The sequence below is a fragment of the Dama dama genome, chromosome 21, assembly GCF_033118175.1.
Source record: "Dama dama isolate Ldn47 chromosome 21, ASM3311817v1, whole genome shotgun sequence".
Classification (NCBI taxonomy): Eukaryota; Metazoa; Chordata; class Mammalia; order Artiodactyla; family Cervidae; genus Dama; species Dama dama.
In genome coordinates, this window is record NC_083701.1 from 70,233,679 (window position 1) to 70,251,972 (window position 18,294).

General features: G+C 37.9%; 1 long non-coding RNA gene across 1 annotated transcript in view; it reads left to right on the forward strand.

Annotated features, from left to right (window-relative positions):
- LOC133042386 (uncharacterized) overlaps positions 1-18,294 on the forward strand; it is a 139,358-nt gene that overhangs the window by 92,498 nt on the left and 28,566 nt on the right. The window contains exon 2 of the long non-coding RNA XR_009689484.1: positions 12,640-12,693. This is a non-coding gene — a long non-coding RNA (uncharacterized LOC133042386). The remainder of the gene's footprint in view (positions 1-12,639; positions 12,694-18,294) is intronic.

Consider the following 18,294-nt stretch of genomic DNA (forward strand, 5'->3'; position numbering starts at 1 on the left):
TCTTTGCTTACAGTATAAAAAAAAAATCAATGCACCCAAAAAGCATAAAATTCAAACTGGTCTCAGATTTTTTCCTACTGACATTAAATGCTAGAATAGAATTTAGCATTTCTTGTGAATGTCTCAGAGAAAGAAAGTATAAACAAAGAATTTTATGCTCAATAAAACCATTAATTAAGCATAAAATTCACAGACAAGCATTTTAAAATATGACAGAAAACAAACAATATAGTTTTAATTAAGCATCCTTGAATAAAGTATTAGAGGACTTCAGCCAGCCAAGTAATGAATAGAAATACTCCCAAGTGGGCTTGTACTCACATAATCAGGGTTGTCTGCTACAATATATATCTGCCCCCGGTTTCAATGGCTTAACAAAACAAAAGTTTATTTATTGCTCATGTATTTGCCTTGTGATATGAATTTTGACTCCTTCCATGTTGTAGCACAGTCATATCCTAAAGCCTCCTCAGAAACCTTCTTGAATATTCTGCATTCTACCAGCTAAGGAGCAAGGTGAAAGAGGGTAGAATCATAATTACTAGGCCAGGGTATTTCCTTGGTATCACGTTTTCATTGGTTAGAACCTAATCTGGTGCCCCCAGCCTAATCCAAAGATTTGCATAATTTTCCTGTGTGTCCAGGAAGACTGAATGGATTTGAAGGCTATCTGGCACTAGGAACAGACTCCAGAATCTCCCTTTCCCGTCACAACATGTTGTATCTCATTCCCTCCCTCACGAAGCACACACTCCTTCTCTAAGGCAGACAATTCCAAATCCCACCCAGTTACTCCATTTAGTTCAAGGGTAAGGCAATGCACAGGCTTCTCGTCAGATCCTGATCTGGCTCCTGTGGGCTAATCCGACTCTTTGTGACCATACGGACAAAGCCCTCCAGGCTCTTCTGTCCATGGGATTTTCCAGGCAAGGACACTGGAGTGTGAGTGTTATGCAGAAATATCAAAATAAATAAAAATAGAAATTAAGATATATGCCCCTTCCCCCCACTCATTTAATATACGGTAATGAAGTGGTCCCATCATAATTCTCTGTTAAGGCATAGCATGTGGAAGTCTTGTCCCAAGTATGGAGTCTTGGCTCAAGTATGAAGCATAGTTGGTCCAATGATCACTTCTGCAGTTAATTATAAGAGTGATTTTATATATATATATATATATATATGACAGATATATTTAGCATTAGGCAATTCACTCACTTTGGTTCCCAGACTAGTGGTATAAGAGCTATAATAAAAGGGAAAACCAAGTGGAAAACCCCTGAAATTGCCCTTTCCCCCACAGTCAATATATTAAGTGAATCAGCAGAAGCCATATGATATCCTGAGTTCAATGCTAACTGCCTTCATTCATGTCTGACTCTTTGAAACCCTGTGGACTGTAGCCTTCTAGGCTCCTCTGTCCATGGTATTCTCCAGGCAAGAATACTGAAGTGGGTTGCCAAGTCCTCCTCCGGGGGATCTTCCCCATCCAGGAATCAAACCCATGTCTCTTATGTCTTCTGCATTGAGAAGCGGGTTCTTTACCACTAGCACCACCTGGAAAATGCAATGGCCACATAAAAGCTCAACTAAACATTACCTTGGAGAAGATATCCTGTGTGTGTGGAGCAAGTCCTTTAAGAATGTGGTGTACATATTGAAGTAGTAGCCATTACACATTGTTTCTGTGGTGTCAGGATACTGAATGCCTGACCATGAAACATAGAATACAATCAGAATTGCTTATTACAAAGTATTTTCATACCAACAAAGTCATGATGTACAGCATTAATTCACAGCACAGTGGAAATGGTACCTTTGGGAATGAAGCCAAGCAGGCCTGGAGGACACAAATGAATCCCATGAATGGATATCACAGAGCCCCAAGTCACCCACCTCTGCTGCATCTATGCCGCTCACATCTGTGTCCTGCCTTTGAAGTACCATCTCCTTAGAACACTAGCCATCCCATGATGACAAGTTGGTTACAGCAGATCGTCATCACCATGGAAGTGTGATACAATCTCTCAAGATCACAAACCAGCCACTTGATGGCAGATTAATACCAGAGTCCTACCCTGAACAGGGCCTGAGTCCGCCTTATGACTTCCCTTACCAGCCATGGTACTTTGCTCAGCAGTACCTTCCAAATGTGTACAGAATGTCGGATTTATTGCTATGAGATCGTGTAGAATGATGCCTCAGACAAAGGAAGATGGTGAAGAAGATGCAACAATGGGTCCTTGGTCACAGCATCTGCTAGCCGTACCATAGACCCTAAACACTTCAGCCGTCAGCCTCTGATTACATTGAAACGATCTCCTAAAGGCTTAGCCAAGACACCAACTTGATGATGACATCCCGTTATTTGGGGTGCTGTCCATCAAGGTGGAGTATATATACTGGATTGACAGTTGTTATATAGCACTGACCTCTGCCTGATGGAAAACATGGAACTAAGAACCAAGGGGTAGAGGGAAGAGTGGCCCCTCTCACCCACCGGTCCTCACGGTGACTTTGTGTTTCCTGTCCCCTTAAGGTTATTGCCTGCTGGACCAGAGGTCTACTTTTAGGGAGGGTTCCTTCTATAGGGGACAGAGCAAGCAAATATTTTTGTTTTATTTTTCTTTCTCTCTCTCTCTCTTTTTTTTGGTGTGTGATGGAACCATTTAGAACATTCATTTTCCTTTTAAAAACAGCTTTTCCAAATTTCCCTTAACTTTCCTGAGATACAGTTGACATAGCACATTCTGTAAGGTTAATGTGTACATGTTGATTTGATACATTTGTTTCTATACTGCAAAATGATTACAGTGAAAGCTTTAGCTGACACCTTAGCTACTTCACATAATTGCTATTTATTTTTTGTGGTAAGTATATTTAAGATCTACTTTCTTGCAACTTTCAATAACATAATACAGTATTAAATGTAATTATCATACAGTACATTAGATCCCCAGAACTTACTCATCTTATTACTAGAATCTTGTACACTTTGGCCTCCATCTCTCCATTTCCCCCACTCCCCCAACCCCTGGGAGCAACCACTCTGCTCTGTTTCTTTGAGTTTGGCTTTTTTATATTCTACATACAAGTGATATCATTCAGTAATGTCTGTCTTTGTTTATTTTAATAAGCAAGATGCCCTCAAATTCATCCATATTTTTGCACATGGCAAGATTTTCTTTTTTCTCATAGCTGAATAATATTCCACTGTATATGTATATATATACACACACATGCATCTTTATCTATTTATTTACTAATGAGCACTTAGGTTGTTTTTCTATCTTGCCTATTGTAAATAATGCTTGAATGAAAGTGGAGTGCATATATCTCTTTGAAATTCTGTTTTCATTTCTTTTTGATATATACCCAGAAAAGGGATTGTTGGATTACATGATAACTCTATTTTTAAGTTTTTGAGGAATCTTCATATGTTTTCCATAGCAACAATATCAGTTCAGTTCAGTTCAGTCGCTCAGTTGTGTCTGACTCTTTGCGACCCCATGAATCGCAGCACGCCAGGCCTCCCTGTCCATCACAAACTCCCGGAGTTTACTCAAACCCATGTCCATCGAGTCAGTGATGCCATCCAGCCATCTCATCCTCTGTCGTCCCCTTCTCCTCCTGCCCCCAATCCCTCCCAGCATCAGGGTCTTTTCCAATGAGTCAACTCTTCGCATGAGGTGGCCAAAGTACTGGAGTTTCAGCTTCAGCATCAGTCCTTCCAATGAACACCCAGGACTGATCTTCAGGATGGACTGGTTGGATCTCTTTGCAGTCCAAGGGACTCTCAAGAGTCTTCTCCAACACCACAGTTCAAAAGCATCAATTTTTCAGTGCTCAGCTTTCTTCACAGTCCAACTCTCACATCCATACATGGCCACTGGAAAAACCATAGCCTTGACTAGATGGATCTTTGTTGGCAAAGTAATGTCTCTGCTTTTTAATACGCTGTCTAGGTTGGTCATAACTTTCCTTCCAAGGAGGAAGCGTCTTTTAATTTCATGGCTGCAATCACCATCTGCAGTGATTTTGGAGCCCCCAAAAAATGAAGTCTGACACTGTTTCCACTGTCTCCCCATCTATTTCCCATGAGGTGATGGGACCAGATGCCATGATCTTAGTTTTCTGAATGTTAAGCTTTAAGCCAACTTTTTCACTCTCCTCTTTCACTTTCATCAAGAGGCTTTTTAGTTCCTCTTCACTTTCTGCCATAAGGGTGGTGTCATCTGCACATCTGAGGTTATTGATATTTCTCCCGGCAATCTTGATTCCAGCTGGTGCTTCTTCCAGCCCAACATTTCTCATGATGTACTCTGCATATAAGTTAAATAAGCAGGGTGACAATATACAGCCTTGATGTACTCCTTTTCCTATTTGGAACCAGTCTGTTGTTCCATGTCCAGTTCTAACTGTTGCTTCCTGACCTGCATGTAGGTTTCTCAAGAGGCAGGTCAGGTGGTCTGGTATTCCCATCTCTTTAAGTATTTTCCACAGTTTATTGTGATCCACACAGTCGAGGATTTGGTGTAGTCAATAAAGCAGAAATAGATGTTTTTCTGGAACTCTCTTGCTTTTTCAATGATCCAGCGAATATTGGCAATTTGATCTCTGGTTCCTCTGCCTTTTCTAAAACCAGCTTGAACATCTGGAAGTTCACGGTTCACGTATTGCTGAAGCCTGCCTTGGAGAATTTTGAGCATTACTTTACTAGCGTGTGAGATGAGTGCAGTTGTGTGGTAGTTTGAGCATTCTTTGGGATTGCCTTTCTTAGGGATAGCAACAATATACACTCCCATAAATAGTGCACAAGGGTTTCCTTTTCTCCATATCCTTACCTATACTTATCACTTTGGTGAAAGTCATTCTAGGAGTATGAGGTGGTATGTCATTGCAGTTTTGATTTGCATTTCCCTAGTAATTAATGAAGTTGAGCACTTCTGCATGTACCTGTTGGTCATTTGTATGTTCTCTTTGGAAAAATGTCTATTTAGCTTTTCTGCAAATTTTTTAACTATTTGCTATTTTTTGAGTTGTGTGAGCTCTTTATATATGTTGAATATTAATCCTTTCTGAAATAAATAATTTGTAAATATTTTATACCATTCCATACATTGCCTTTCCAATTTGTTGACAATTTTTTTTTTTCTCTGCAGAAGGTTTTTAGTTTGAGGTAGTCCAATGTATTAATTTTTGCTTTTGCTGCTTGTTTTTGGTGTTGTATCAAAAAAATTACTTCTGAGAACAATGCCAAGGAATTTTTTCCTGTTTTATTCTAGGAGTTTTATGGTTTTAATTCTTACATTTTAAAGTATTTAATCCATTTTGAGTTAATTTTTGTGTATGGTTTAAGATAAATTTCCAGTTTCACCCTGCATATAGGTATCCCATTTATCCAACACCATATCTTGAAGAATTATTTTTCCCTGTTGAGTATTCTTGGCTTTCTTCTCAAATATTAGTTGACCATATATGCGCAAGTTTAGTTCTGGGTTCTCAGTTCAGTTACATTGGTTTATGTGTCTACTTTTATGCCAATATAATTCTGTTTTGATTATTATAGCTTTGTAGTACAATAGGAGTTGTGATGACTACAGCTTTGCTCTTTCTCAGGATTGCTTTTGATATTTGGGGTCTTTCCTAGTTCTATACAAATCTTAGGACTTTTTTTCTATTACTGTGAAAACTTCCACTGGAATTTTGATTGGGATTGCATTAAATCTATAGATGACTTTGGGTAGTATGCACATTTTACCAGTATTATTTCTTCTGATCCATGGCTAAGGGATATCTTCACCTTTGTGTCTTTCTCAGTTTCTTTCCTTGCCTTGTAGTTTAAGCATGCAGATCTTCCACCTTGTTGGTTAAATTTATTCCAAAGTATTTTATTGTTTTTGATACTATTGTGAATGCTTGTTTTCTATATTACTTTTTCAGATATTCTATTGTCAGTATATATAAACAACTGATTTCTATATGTTGATTTTGTAACCTGCAGCTTCACTAAATTTGTTGAATAGTCCAAACAGTTTATTGTTGGCACTAACAGTTTATTTAGGATTTTTAAAAATAAATTTTATTAAGTAAAATCTTATTAGAGGAGTGGTTAAGATGGCAGAGTAGGGGGAATTTGACCTTATCTCTTTCAACAGGCACACAAAATTGCAATAATTTTCAGAGAGACTATCTATGGGAGCAACTAGAAGACTAGCAGAAAACATCATCTGCAGCTAAAGATATAAAGAAGGAGTCACAGTGAGACTGACAGGAGGGACTGGGATATGGTATAGTCAACAGCCACAAACCTGGGTAACTACCCACACGTAAGAAGATAATTACAGTTTCAGAGGTTCTCCCCCAAGGAGTGTGAGCCCAAGTGCCACGTGGGGCTCCCCAGTCTGGGGGTCCTGCACCAGTAAGATGAGCCCCTAGAACACTTGGCTTTGAAGATTCATTAGATTTACTTTGGGAGAGCCAGAAGTTCGCGAGAAATAAATACTCCACCCTTAAAGTATGTACACGAAATCTCACATGTTCCAAGATCCAGGGCAGAAACAATTTGAAAGACACTTGGGTCAGGTTCATCTGCTGATCTTGGAGAGTCAAACCAAAAATCTGTACTAGATACATAGACACAAAATGAAAGGGATCCATACATAACACTAAAGATTGTTGTTAAATCACAAGGGAAGAGAGAAAAGAACAATGAAAAGAATCCTCAAAACTATCCCAAACCAACAAATAAAATGACTTAAAAGGTACATACTTATCAGTAATTACTTTAAAGATGAAAAGGATAAATTCTCCAATCAAAAGATGTAGAGTGACTGAATAATTACAAAAGAAAAAAAACAATATATACTCACTACAAAAAATGTCATATCTAAAGGCACACAGACTGAAAGTGAAAAGATGGGAAAAGGTATTCATGAAAATGGAAACAAAAGGAAAGTCAGGTAGCAATACTTATAACAGACAAAACAGACCTTAAGACAAAGACTGTAACAACAAAGAAGGACATTACATAACGATCAAGGGATTGATCCAGGAAGAGGAAATAGCAATTGCAAAAGTATATGCACACAATATAGAAGCAGCTAAATTCATAAAACAAATAAACCTAAAGGGAGAAATTGACAGTAACACAATAACAGTATGGAACTTTACACCTCACTTACATCAATTGACAGATCATCCAGACAGAAAATTAACAAAGAAACACTGGCTTTAAAAGAAACATTAGGCCATAAAGACTTAATAGATATCTCTAAGACATTCCATCCAAAGCAGCAGAATACACATTCTTTTCAAGCACATATGGAACATCCTCTAGTACAGATCACATGCTAGTCCACAAAACAATATCAGTAAGTTTAAAAAGATTGAAATCATATCAAGCATCTTTTCCAACCACTAGGAGTATAAGACTAGAAATTAACTACAAGGAAAAAACTCCAAAACAATAGAAGCTGAAAAAATCAAAAAGGAAGTAAAAAAAAAAAATAGATCTGGAGACAAATAAAAACACAAAGGTCCAAAATCTATGGTGTGCAACAAATGCAGTTCTAACGGCAAGTTCATAGCAAAAAGAAAAGCCTACCTTGGGGAATAAGAAAAATTTCAGATAAGCAATTTAACTTCATATCTGAAGGAACTAGGAAAAGGAGAACAAATAAAACCCAAAGTTAGTAGAAGAAAAGAGACAAAAAATCAGTGCAGAATGAGAGACTTTATAAGCAATAGAAAATATCAATGAACCTAAGAGTTGGTTCTTTGAAAATATAAATGAAATTGATAAACTTTAACCCAACTCATTACAAAAAAAAGAGAGAGGACCCAAATCAATAAAATCAGAAATGAAAATAGAGAAGTTACAGTCAATACCACATACATACAAAGGAATATAAGAGATTACAATGAACAATTATATGCCAATAAAAAGGACAAACTAGAAGAAATGATAAATTTCTAGAACTGTATAATTTCTCCAAGGTGTATCAGGAAGAAATAGAAAATATGAGCAATCAAATTGCCAGCAAAGAAATTGATGAAGCAATAAAAAACAAACAACAAACAAAAATCTAGGGCCAGGTGGCTTCACAAGTAAATTCTACCAGGTATTTTGAAGAGGAGTTAATAACTATCCTTTTCAAATTATACCAAAACATCACAGAGGAAGGAATGCATCTGAACTCATTCACTGAGGCCAGCGTCATCCATATAAGAAAACCAGGTGGAAGATATCGCACATAAAAAATTACAGGCAAATATCACAGATGAGCAATACTGAAAAAATTACCAACAAAATATTACAAGCCTATTTCAGCAAAACATTAAAAGGAACATATACTGTGATCAAATAAGATATATCTTATTTGCAAGGATGGATTGATATTCACAAATCAGTCAATGTGATCACATTAATAAAACATAGGATAAAAATTACAAGATCATATCAACAGATGAAGTGAAAGCATTTGACATAATCCAAATATACATCCACAGTAAAAACTCTCAAGAAAGTTGGAATAAAGGGAACAAAACATAAAAAAGGCCATAAATAGCAAGCCCACAGGTAACACCATATTTAATGTTGAAAAGATGAAAGCATTTAGTCTAAGATCAGGAGCACAACAATGATGCTTGTTCTTGCCACTTTCATTTAAAATAGAATGGCAAGTCCTAGCCACAGCAAATCAAGAAAAATAAATAAAATTCAAATTGGAAAGGAAGAAGTATAGCTCACTGTTTTCAGATGACAGGATGCAATACATAGAAAAATTCTAAAAATTTACCAAAAAATTGTTAGACTTCATCAATGTGTTCAGTGAGGTTGCAAAGTACAAAATTGATATACAGAAATTTCTACCACTAACAACAAACTATCATAAAAAGGAAACTAAGGAAACAATCCCATTCACAAGTGCATCAAAAAGAATAAAATACTTGGGAAGAAATCTAACTAAAGATTTTAAATACCTGTACTCAGAACACTATAAGACACTGACGAAAGAAATTCAAAATGACACAACCAAATGGAAGCCACACTGTGCTCATGACTTGGAAGAGTTAATGTTGTTAAAATGATCATACTACCCAAGTCAATTTTCAGATTCAATGCCATCATTATCAAAATACTGCTGACACTTTCACAGGACTAGAACAAATGATTCTAAAATCTGTATGTAACCACCAAAGATCCTGAATAGCCAGAAAACATTAAGAAAGAAGAAAAACCCCAGGAGCTATCTCATGCCATGATTTCAAACTATACTATAAAGCTACAAAAAGTTAATCAAAACAGTTTGGTACTGGCAGAATAACAGACACATAGATCAATAGAGCTGAATAAAGAGCACAGAAATAGACCCACAGTTATATGCATGATTAATGTATGACAAATGAGGCAAGAATATAAGCGAGAAAAAGACAACATCTTCAATATATGGTCTTGGGAAAACTGGACAGCTACATGTTAAAGAATCACACTGGACTGCTTGCTCACACTGTATACAAAAATAAGCTAAAAAATAGATGAAAGACTTCAATGTAAGACCTGAAACTGTATAATTTCTAGAAGAAAACATAGGTTGCACACTCTTTGACATAGATTCTTTGTAATATTTGTTTTTTGGATCTGTCTCCTCAGGCAAAGGAAACAAAAGATAAAATAAACAAATAGGACTACATCAAGCTTCTTAGCTTTTGCTACTGAGCAAGAAATTACCACCTAACCTAAAGGCAGCTTGCTTAAGGGAGAAGAGATTCACAAATGACACATCTAACAAGGGGTTAACAGCCAAAATATACAATGAACACATATAATTAAACATCAAAAACACAAACAACCCAGTAAAAAAAAAAATAGGCAGAAGATCTGAATTGACATTTGTCCAAAGAAAACCGACAGTTGGACAACAGACATAGGAAAAGATGCTCAACATCACTAATCATCAGGGAAATGAAAATCAAAACCATAATGAGATATCATCTCACACCTGTCAAAATTGCTGTTATAAAAAGAGAACAGGTAAGAACTGTTGACAAGAATGTGGAGAAAAGTGAATTCTAACGCACTCTTGGTGAGAATGTAAGATGATGCACCCACAATGGAAAACAATATGTAGATTCTTCAAAATAATACAAATAGAACTAACATGCATGCGGGCATGCTAAGCTGCTTCGTCAAGTCTGACTCTTTGTGACCCCATGGACTGTAGCCCACCAGGCTCCTCTGTCCATGGGATTCTCCAGGCAAGAAATTCTGGAGGGGGCTGCCAGGACCTCCGTCCTCCAGGGGCTCTTCCTGACCCGGGGGTTGACCCACGTCTCTTAGGTCTCCTGCACTGGCAAGTGGGTTCTTTGCCACTAGCACCACCTGGGAAGCCCAGAACTATCATATGATAAAGCAGTTCTACTCTTGGGTATTTACCTGAAGAAAACAGAGAATTTAAAAGTCTTAATTGGAAAAGATATGTGCACCTTTCTGTTCCTTGTAGTATCTTTTACAATAGCCAACATATGGAAGCAACCATGGCTTGATGCTGGTAGATGAATAGATAAAGGCTATATGGTACATATATACCATATATAGTATATATACATTGTGTGTGTGTTTGTGTGTGTGTATACACACACACTATATACATCATGGAGTATTTGTCAAATATAAAAATAAATGAATTCTTGCCATTTGTGATAACATGGATGGACTTAATGGTACTATGCTAAGTGAAATAAATCAGAGAAAAAACAAACATTTTATGATTTAACTTATGGAATCTGAAAAACAAAATAAATGAACAAATACAACTAAACAGAAGCAATCATAGACTCAGAGCACAAGCATGTAGCTTCCAGAGGAAGGGGTGTGGGGTGGGAGGAAAGAAATAGGAAAAGGACTTTGAAATATATAAACTTTTATTTACAAAATAAATGTCACAGGTATTAAACTTACATCAGGGGTAATACGGGGTGTCCCGGGTGACTCAGACAGTAAAGAATCTACCTGCAATGCAGGTCACCTGGGTTTGATGCCAGGGTCGGGAAGATCCCCTTGCGGAGAGCATGGCAACCCACTCCAGTATTCTTGCCTGGAGAATTCCATAGACAAAGGAGCCTGGTGGGCTACAGTCCATGAGGTCGCAAAAAGTCACACGACTGAGTGACTAACACACTCTCATGGGTAATAGAGTCAATAATTATGTGATATCTTTGTATGGTAACAGAGGAAAGCTACAGATATCGTGGTTATCATTTTGAAATGTATAGAATTACTGAATCACTCTGTTGTATACCAGGAACTAACAGTGTTGCAGGTCGACTATACTTCAAATACAAACAAACAAATTCATAGAAGAGAGATCAGATTTTTGGTTACCAGAGGCAGAGGGTAGTGGAGGGAGGGGTAATTAGATGAAGGTATTTCGAAGTTACAATCTTCCAGTTATAAAGAATAGAGATATAAGTTACAACATGATAAAGATAACTAACAACGTATGTTAAAAGGAAAATTGTTAAGAGAGTAATACCTAACCATTCTCATCAAAAGGAAAATTTTTTTCTCTTTCTTTAAAGTTCTATCTTATGAGAGCTGGATACCACGAAATCTATTGTGGTATTTATTTTGTGGTATATCTAATTATGTTACACACCTTGAGCTTAAGTTGTACGTCAATTTTATCTCAATAACTCTGGAAAAAAATTTAGAAAAGTCAAAACTGTGGTGGCAATAGGCTCATCTGTGATGCTAGGTGTTGGTACTAAAAATAGGAGATTAATTGCAAAGGGGTATGATGGAATTTTGTGGGTGAAGGAAATGTTCTATATCAGAGATTAGTAAACTTCTATAAAGGTACAAATGATGAGTATTTTAACTTTGCTGGTCATATACTCTCTGTGGCTTCCACACAACTCTGTCATTGTAGTGCAGAACAGCCACAGACAACACATAAATGAAAGGGCATGGCTATGTTCAAATGATTTTTGTAAAAATAGGCAGTGCCTAAATATGACCTGTGAGCTGTAGTTTGCCAATTCTGTTTTGTATCATTAGCATTGCACCTAGATAACTTTATTTGTTCAAAGTTTCAAAATCTTAATATTGGTGAATTCTTACCTCAATTATACCTTGATAAAGCTGATTTTTTCAAGTGAAGAAAAAATCGACACATCTGCAAAGAAACAAAACAAGGATTTTTTTGTAAAACTTAAAGTTATACCTTCTGGTGTGGTCGTTTTGGACCCTCATTTCCATAGACCAACAAAGAGAAGACAGGACCCTGCTTGTCAGGAGCCCTAACAGCTGCCTCTAATAGCAGCGGCAGGGAGGAGCGTGTCTGGAACTCAGGAGACTGGCTGTGGTGTTTCTCGCTGCTTCCATATTTGGTACAAACTATAAACCGGTCACTGCAGCAACAAAGGCCCGGACAGGGTCTGACAGCTGGGGGCACAGGCCTCTCGGGCATAAAGGTCTGGACTACCTCGCCAGACAAGCAAGACCAGCAGACGTGCAGGCTGAGGGAGAAAGAAGATAGAGGCAGCGGGAATGGATGGACTGGAACCACAGGCACTTCAGTTGAACCCACTAAACCTTCTTCTTTTTTTTTTTTTTTTTGCTTGTTTTTGTTTTAGAATTGTGATAAGCTATCAGTCTGAGCAAGCAGATGCCAGGAGTGGACTGAGAAGGTAAGTCTGTTCTTCGCTCATACTGCCTGGATCCCACTAGTCTGGTGTGCAACCAGCCCACTTCCAATCACCAGTTGCTTCATTTCGGGGGCTTGAAGAGCTCTCAGGTTTTTCCCAGAGCTGTGTTATGTACCTGAAAGTTGCAGGAAGCATTTTAAGGTTCTCACACCAACATCAACAACAACAAAACGGTAATTATGTGAAGTGAAGGGCATGTTAACTACTCTTATTATAAAAAATGTTCCACAATATCTATGTGTATCAAACCATCACAGTGTACACTTTACGCTTCCGCAGTATCATATTAATTATCTTTCAGCCAAGATGAGAGTAAATGATTGAGGGAGCTGGTTTGTCAATGATCTTTATTCATTGGGTGATAGAATAAGTGGGGGAAGGGAGAGGAGAAGAGAGAAGGATGGAGAGAAGAGGAAAAGGAAGGAGAAGGGGAAAGAGAGAGATTTTAAGGAGTTGGTTCACATGGGAGCTGGCACATGTGTTGTTTATAAGACAGGCCAGCAGACTGGACGTTTAAGGAAGCTGATATTGTAGTTTTGAGTTCAAAATCTGCAGAGCAGGCCAGCGGGCTAGAAACTTGGGCAGGGTTTGTTTTTTTTTTTGTCACAGTCTTTTTCCTTTTATTTTGGTAAAACATGATTTTTCAAATACAATTTTATTTTCCTTAAGAAAATTTCCATCTGTAAATTACATGAAATATGTTGTATATGTTGTAACACTTACTTTCTAGATCTCAGCCTGGGACTCTACCCCTAGATGGAGCTCTGGTTTCTTGTTGAGCCGGGAATTATCACTATTTAATTTGCAGGAAACACCACAAAGGAAAGAAGAATCACTAGAAGGAATGAATAGCTGAAGCAAAGGTAGTCTGCGGAAGTCTAAGCTGTGAACGTTTTCATATTACATCACTGCAACACTCAACTGATTAGTTTATAAAAACATATTCCTAGTATATTCCTCCTGTGTTTCTATAGAAGACCTTCAGCAGAGGGTAGGTCACAGTCTTGGGACAGAACTCTGTCTTCTTCAGGAAACCTCAGTCTTTGCTCCTAAGGCCTTCAACTGATTGGATAAGGCTCGTGCATATTTTGTAGGGCAATCTGCTTTACTGAAGGTCTACCGATTGTGAATGTTAATCACATCTAAGAAATACCTTCATGGCAACATCTAGACTGACCAAATGACTGAACACTATAGCCTAGACAAGAGGACACATAAAATTAGCCATTGCATGTGGCTTGTGTTTACACGGTTTCACAGCATTTCCTCATGAGATTTAGCCTTTGTTGCCCATATGGTGACTTAACACACTCTTTATTGGCATCCTTCTCTTCCGTTTGTTATTATATTACTCTGATACCTCCAAAAGAAATTATGTGCTTTTGAATGCTTGGAAGGTTATTTTGTTATTAACTTTTGAAACATCTGTAGGAATCAAATCTTCTGTAACAGATTAGATGAACAGATAGATAATTCATTGGATATTTCTTACAAACTACCCTAAGTTTCAAATATTATTATGAATGCCATTGTATAGACAGCTGAAGAGTCCTCCAGACTTAGAGAGTAAGAGGCTCACTGACGTTTGCAGTTCACGGGGAGGTGGAGAGGAGAATATGGAAAACCGTACTTCTAATCACGTGCAGAGGCCCCAGGATCCCTCTCATGAGCCTGTGGAAGAAGTTTAAAAACTGGAAAGCACTCTGGTGTAGCCTTTCAAGGATCCCAGGCAGCAAATTGGCACCAGCACAGCGGCAATCCCCACGATTCCCTGGCATCACAGGGGTGGTGTTGACGGTGCTGCTGCAGGCTGTGTTGACGCTATCTTGAGACAAGGAACAAAACCTTTATTTGTCTTTACGTCCTGGGAAGGGAAGGCAGGTTGCTGAAGCACCACCCAGTTTTAACTGTATTTTCTTTTGTCCCAAAATTAGGGGACTGAGGATGAGATACAGAAAGGAGAGGCAAAACACTATAAACTAATCGATCTATATTAAACCATCTCAAGATTTTATGTGCCTAAATGTATGAATAAGCATGAACATAGGGCTTATAAAAATCATGGTAAACAAGTAGGTAAAGGAGTTAATGAAGTTAGATGTTCCTCTTTTATCTCAATTTAGTAATCTTATTCAAGAAACTTTAAATTTTATATATCTTAGGATAACTCTGACCTATCTGTTTAAATTCTTTGGTGTAGAAAAATAGCTAACATTTATTTTACTCTAATTAAATACCACACACAGTGGTAGACTAAAGATATTATAACTATTGACTCAGTTAAGCTTCTCAATAGTCCTATTATTATACATATGTACTATTTTATACTCATTTTATAGAAAAGGAAATTGAGATGGAAAGATCAAATAAATGTCACAGTCTGTAATTGGAACAATCAGATTTGGAACTCAGATTGTTCTCCTCTAAAGCTCTACATTTATTAGGACATTATGCATCTATGAATGAAAGTATTAAATAGCTACTGGTACTTCATTGGCTAAAAAGTAAGTTATACTGTATGGACAACTTCTTAGCAGGGATTAACTCAGGCATTGGAAACAGCTTAGCTCTCATGGTCAAGAGTTTTTCTTTGAGGGTAAACTTAATTTTAGGCTTATCAGAGACTATTGTCCTAAGACACTTATTTGCAGTAAATCTCCTAGTCAAAATCAATTATGTTGAGCATTTTAGACCAAAGCCCTCCTTTCACATGTAAAATACACAAATTTACACTAGCATTATTTTAGTTGATGTTTTGCCTCTATCTAAAGAGTTCACTCATCTTAAGGAACATAACAGGATGAGGAGTAAATGGAGAAGCTGAACAATTCATCTTAGACCTCATGGAAATCCATAGTGGGCTCTTTATTAGCATTTCCAGTAGTCAAGTATGGATGTGAGAGTTGGACTATAAAGAGGGCTGAGTGCTGAAGAATCGATGCTTTTGAACTGAGGTGTTGGAGAAGACTCTTGAGAGCTCCTTGGACTGCAAGGAGATCCAACCAGTCTATCTAAAGGAAATCAGTCCTGAATATTCATTGGAAGGACTGATGCTAAAGCTGAAACTCCAATACTTAGGCCACCTGATGTGAAGAACTGACTCATTGGAAAAGACCCTGATGCTGGGAAACATTGAAGGTGGGAGGAGAAGGGGATGACAGAGGATGAGAGGGTTGGAGGGCATCACCAACTCAATGTACATGAGTTTGAGTAAACCCCAGGAGTTGACGGACAGGGAGGCCTAGTGTGCTGTAGTCCATGGGGTCTCAAAGAGTCGGACATGACTGAGCGACTTAACTGAACTGAACTACTTGGCATCAGCCTCAACTAGGCTGCACCAAATATTTTTAATATTACATTATCTGTGATCCATATTTTTTTAATACATGATTCACCTCTACTCAGCAACTAATGGACTCTCAATTTTTGTAAAAGGAAGCAAGAAGAATGAACAATAGATTTAACCAAAGATACTCTCATGCAGAAAATATGTTCTATCTCTTTTCCTAACAGTTCTGTGTGTCTGTGACCAAAACTGGTCCTGAGCCAGCTTGAGAAGGCTGAGAGAGTCTCACGGCCTTTAGACAGCCCAGAAAGTTAAGGCCAGTTGTTTGACTTGTGCTTGGATTGTCCCATATTTGTTTTAGTGCTTCTAAGATACTGACTAAGGGCTTCCCAGGTGGTGCTAGTGGTAAAGAACTCACCTGCCAATGCAGGAGACAGAATGAGAGCTGGGTTCGATCCCTGGGTTGGGAAGATCCCCTGGAGGAGAGCATAGCAACCCACTCTAGTATCTTTGCCTGGAGAATCCCATGGACAGAGGAGTCTGACGTATTACAGTCTATAGGGTTGCAAATTGTCGGACATGTCTGAAGTGACCAAGAATAACTGATGTGTCAACAACAAAACAGAATAGGAAAATTACAACTTCTCATTTATTTTGATTTATTGGAATTGATTTAGCAATTTTGTAGGGTTTTTGTATGTATCTGTCACTTTATCTTCTGATATCACTGTGAGGGCAGCATCAACACAGAATACCCTAGGATCCTTGAAAGCTGTATCCTATAAAGCAGTAGAAGATCCAAGAAACATTAGAAATTGGGACTTAGGTTCCAAATATCAATAAATTAATGATAATTTTGGAATCCTCAAAAGCATCATGAGTAAATGTTTCCTGATTAACTTGGATAACATAAAATATTACATATTGTTCATCCCAGCCAGAACAGAGGGCAATGTGTTTTGCCTAAGTGTCTCAGTCATTAAAATTTAAAGTATCTATAAAATTACTTTTCATTAAACTTTAGGAATGACTTGTTTTGGACTCCAGAGCTGGATTTACATATGCTGAGGTTATATTTTATGATAAAAGGGAAGATAACTTTTGTCTTCCATCTTAGAGAAAAACCTACTATTTTCAGAAAGCTTGGGCATAGTTATATCTGAAGAGGATGAGGTTTATACTTTCTCAGTTCCTTGGAGAATACTTTATAGCTTTCTTTAACTTTGATGTTCTAGTGCTGGCTCCATCAGGGAGAGGCTATTTTTCAGTGGTGTGGAGGGTACTCACCCAAGAGCTTTTTGCCTTATGTTATGAAACTTTAAAGAAAGAGTTTTAAATATATATAGAGAGGTAAACAGCCCCAAAATGAGATGCAGTGGATATTTTTGGGGGTTAAGAAAGGCAGGAAATCCATGTGTTTATGTGAGCCTAAAGTAAAAACAGATTATAGATGTTCCACTGTGTGTGTGTGTGAAAGAGAAGGAGAGAGGGGAAATGGGAAGGACAATTATCTATTTTTTACTTGTTTTTGGCTGCAGTAGGTCTCTGTTGCTGCGCGTGGGCTGTCCTCTAGCTGTGGAGAGTGGGGCCTCTTGAGCGTAGCACGGAGACTATAGTGCGCTGGCTTCGTTATTTGCCGCGTGGACTCTGTAATAGAGTACATGGCCTCGGTTGCCCCATGGCGTGTGAGATCCTCCCAGACCAGGGATCGAACCTGTGTCCCCTGCACTGGCAAGTGGATTTTTAACCACAGGACCACCAAGAAAGTCCCAGGAAAATTACTTCTCTTCTTCAAAGTTTTTTTAGCTGAAGAATTACCATCAGGCTTATTTTCCTTTTGCACTAGGGCATAGGCATGCTTAAGACAATACACTTAGTGAGTCCTTTAATGGCCCTAAGGAAAAAATGATTGCATATAAAAGGCATTATTTTATATTGAACTAAAAATATAGGCCGTGATCTACTTAGAGTTTCCAAGTTATGTGGCATCTCTGGAGGATGAGAGAAACATAGAGTGAGGAGAATTTACTCTTGGGAATACACTGCTGTTCACTAACCTCCATTCAAGCTTTAGGCACAAATTGAAATCATCAGAGTTCACTATCAGTGTCAATGCAGTATAGCATTGACACGGACGTTGAATAATTGGGCTACACGCTGCTGTGTGGAGTGTACTTACCCAAGAGGTTTTTGCCTTATGTTATGAAACTTTAAAGAAAGAGTTTTAAATATATATAGAGAGGTAAACAGCCCCAAAATGAGATGCAGTGGATATTTTTGGGGGTTAAGAAAGGCAG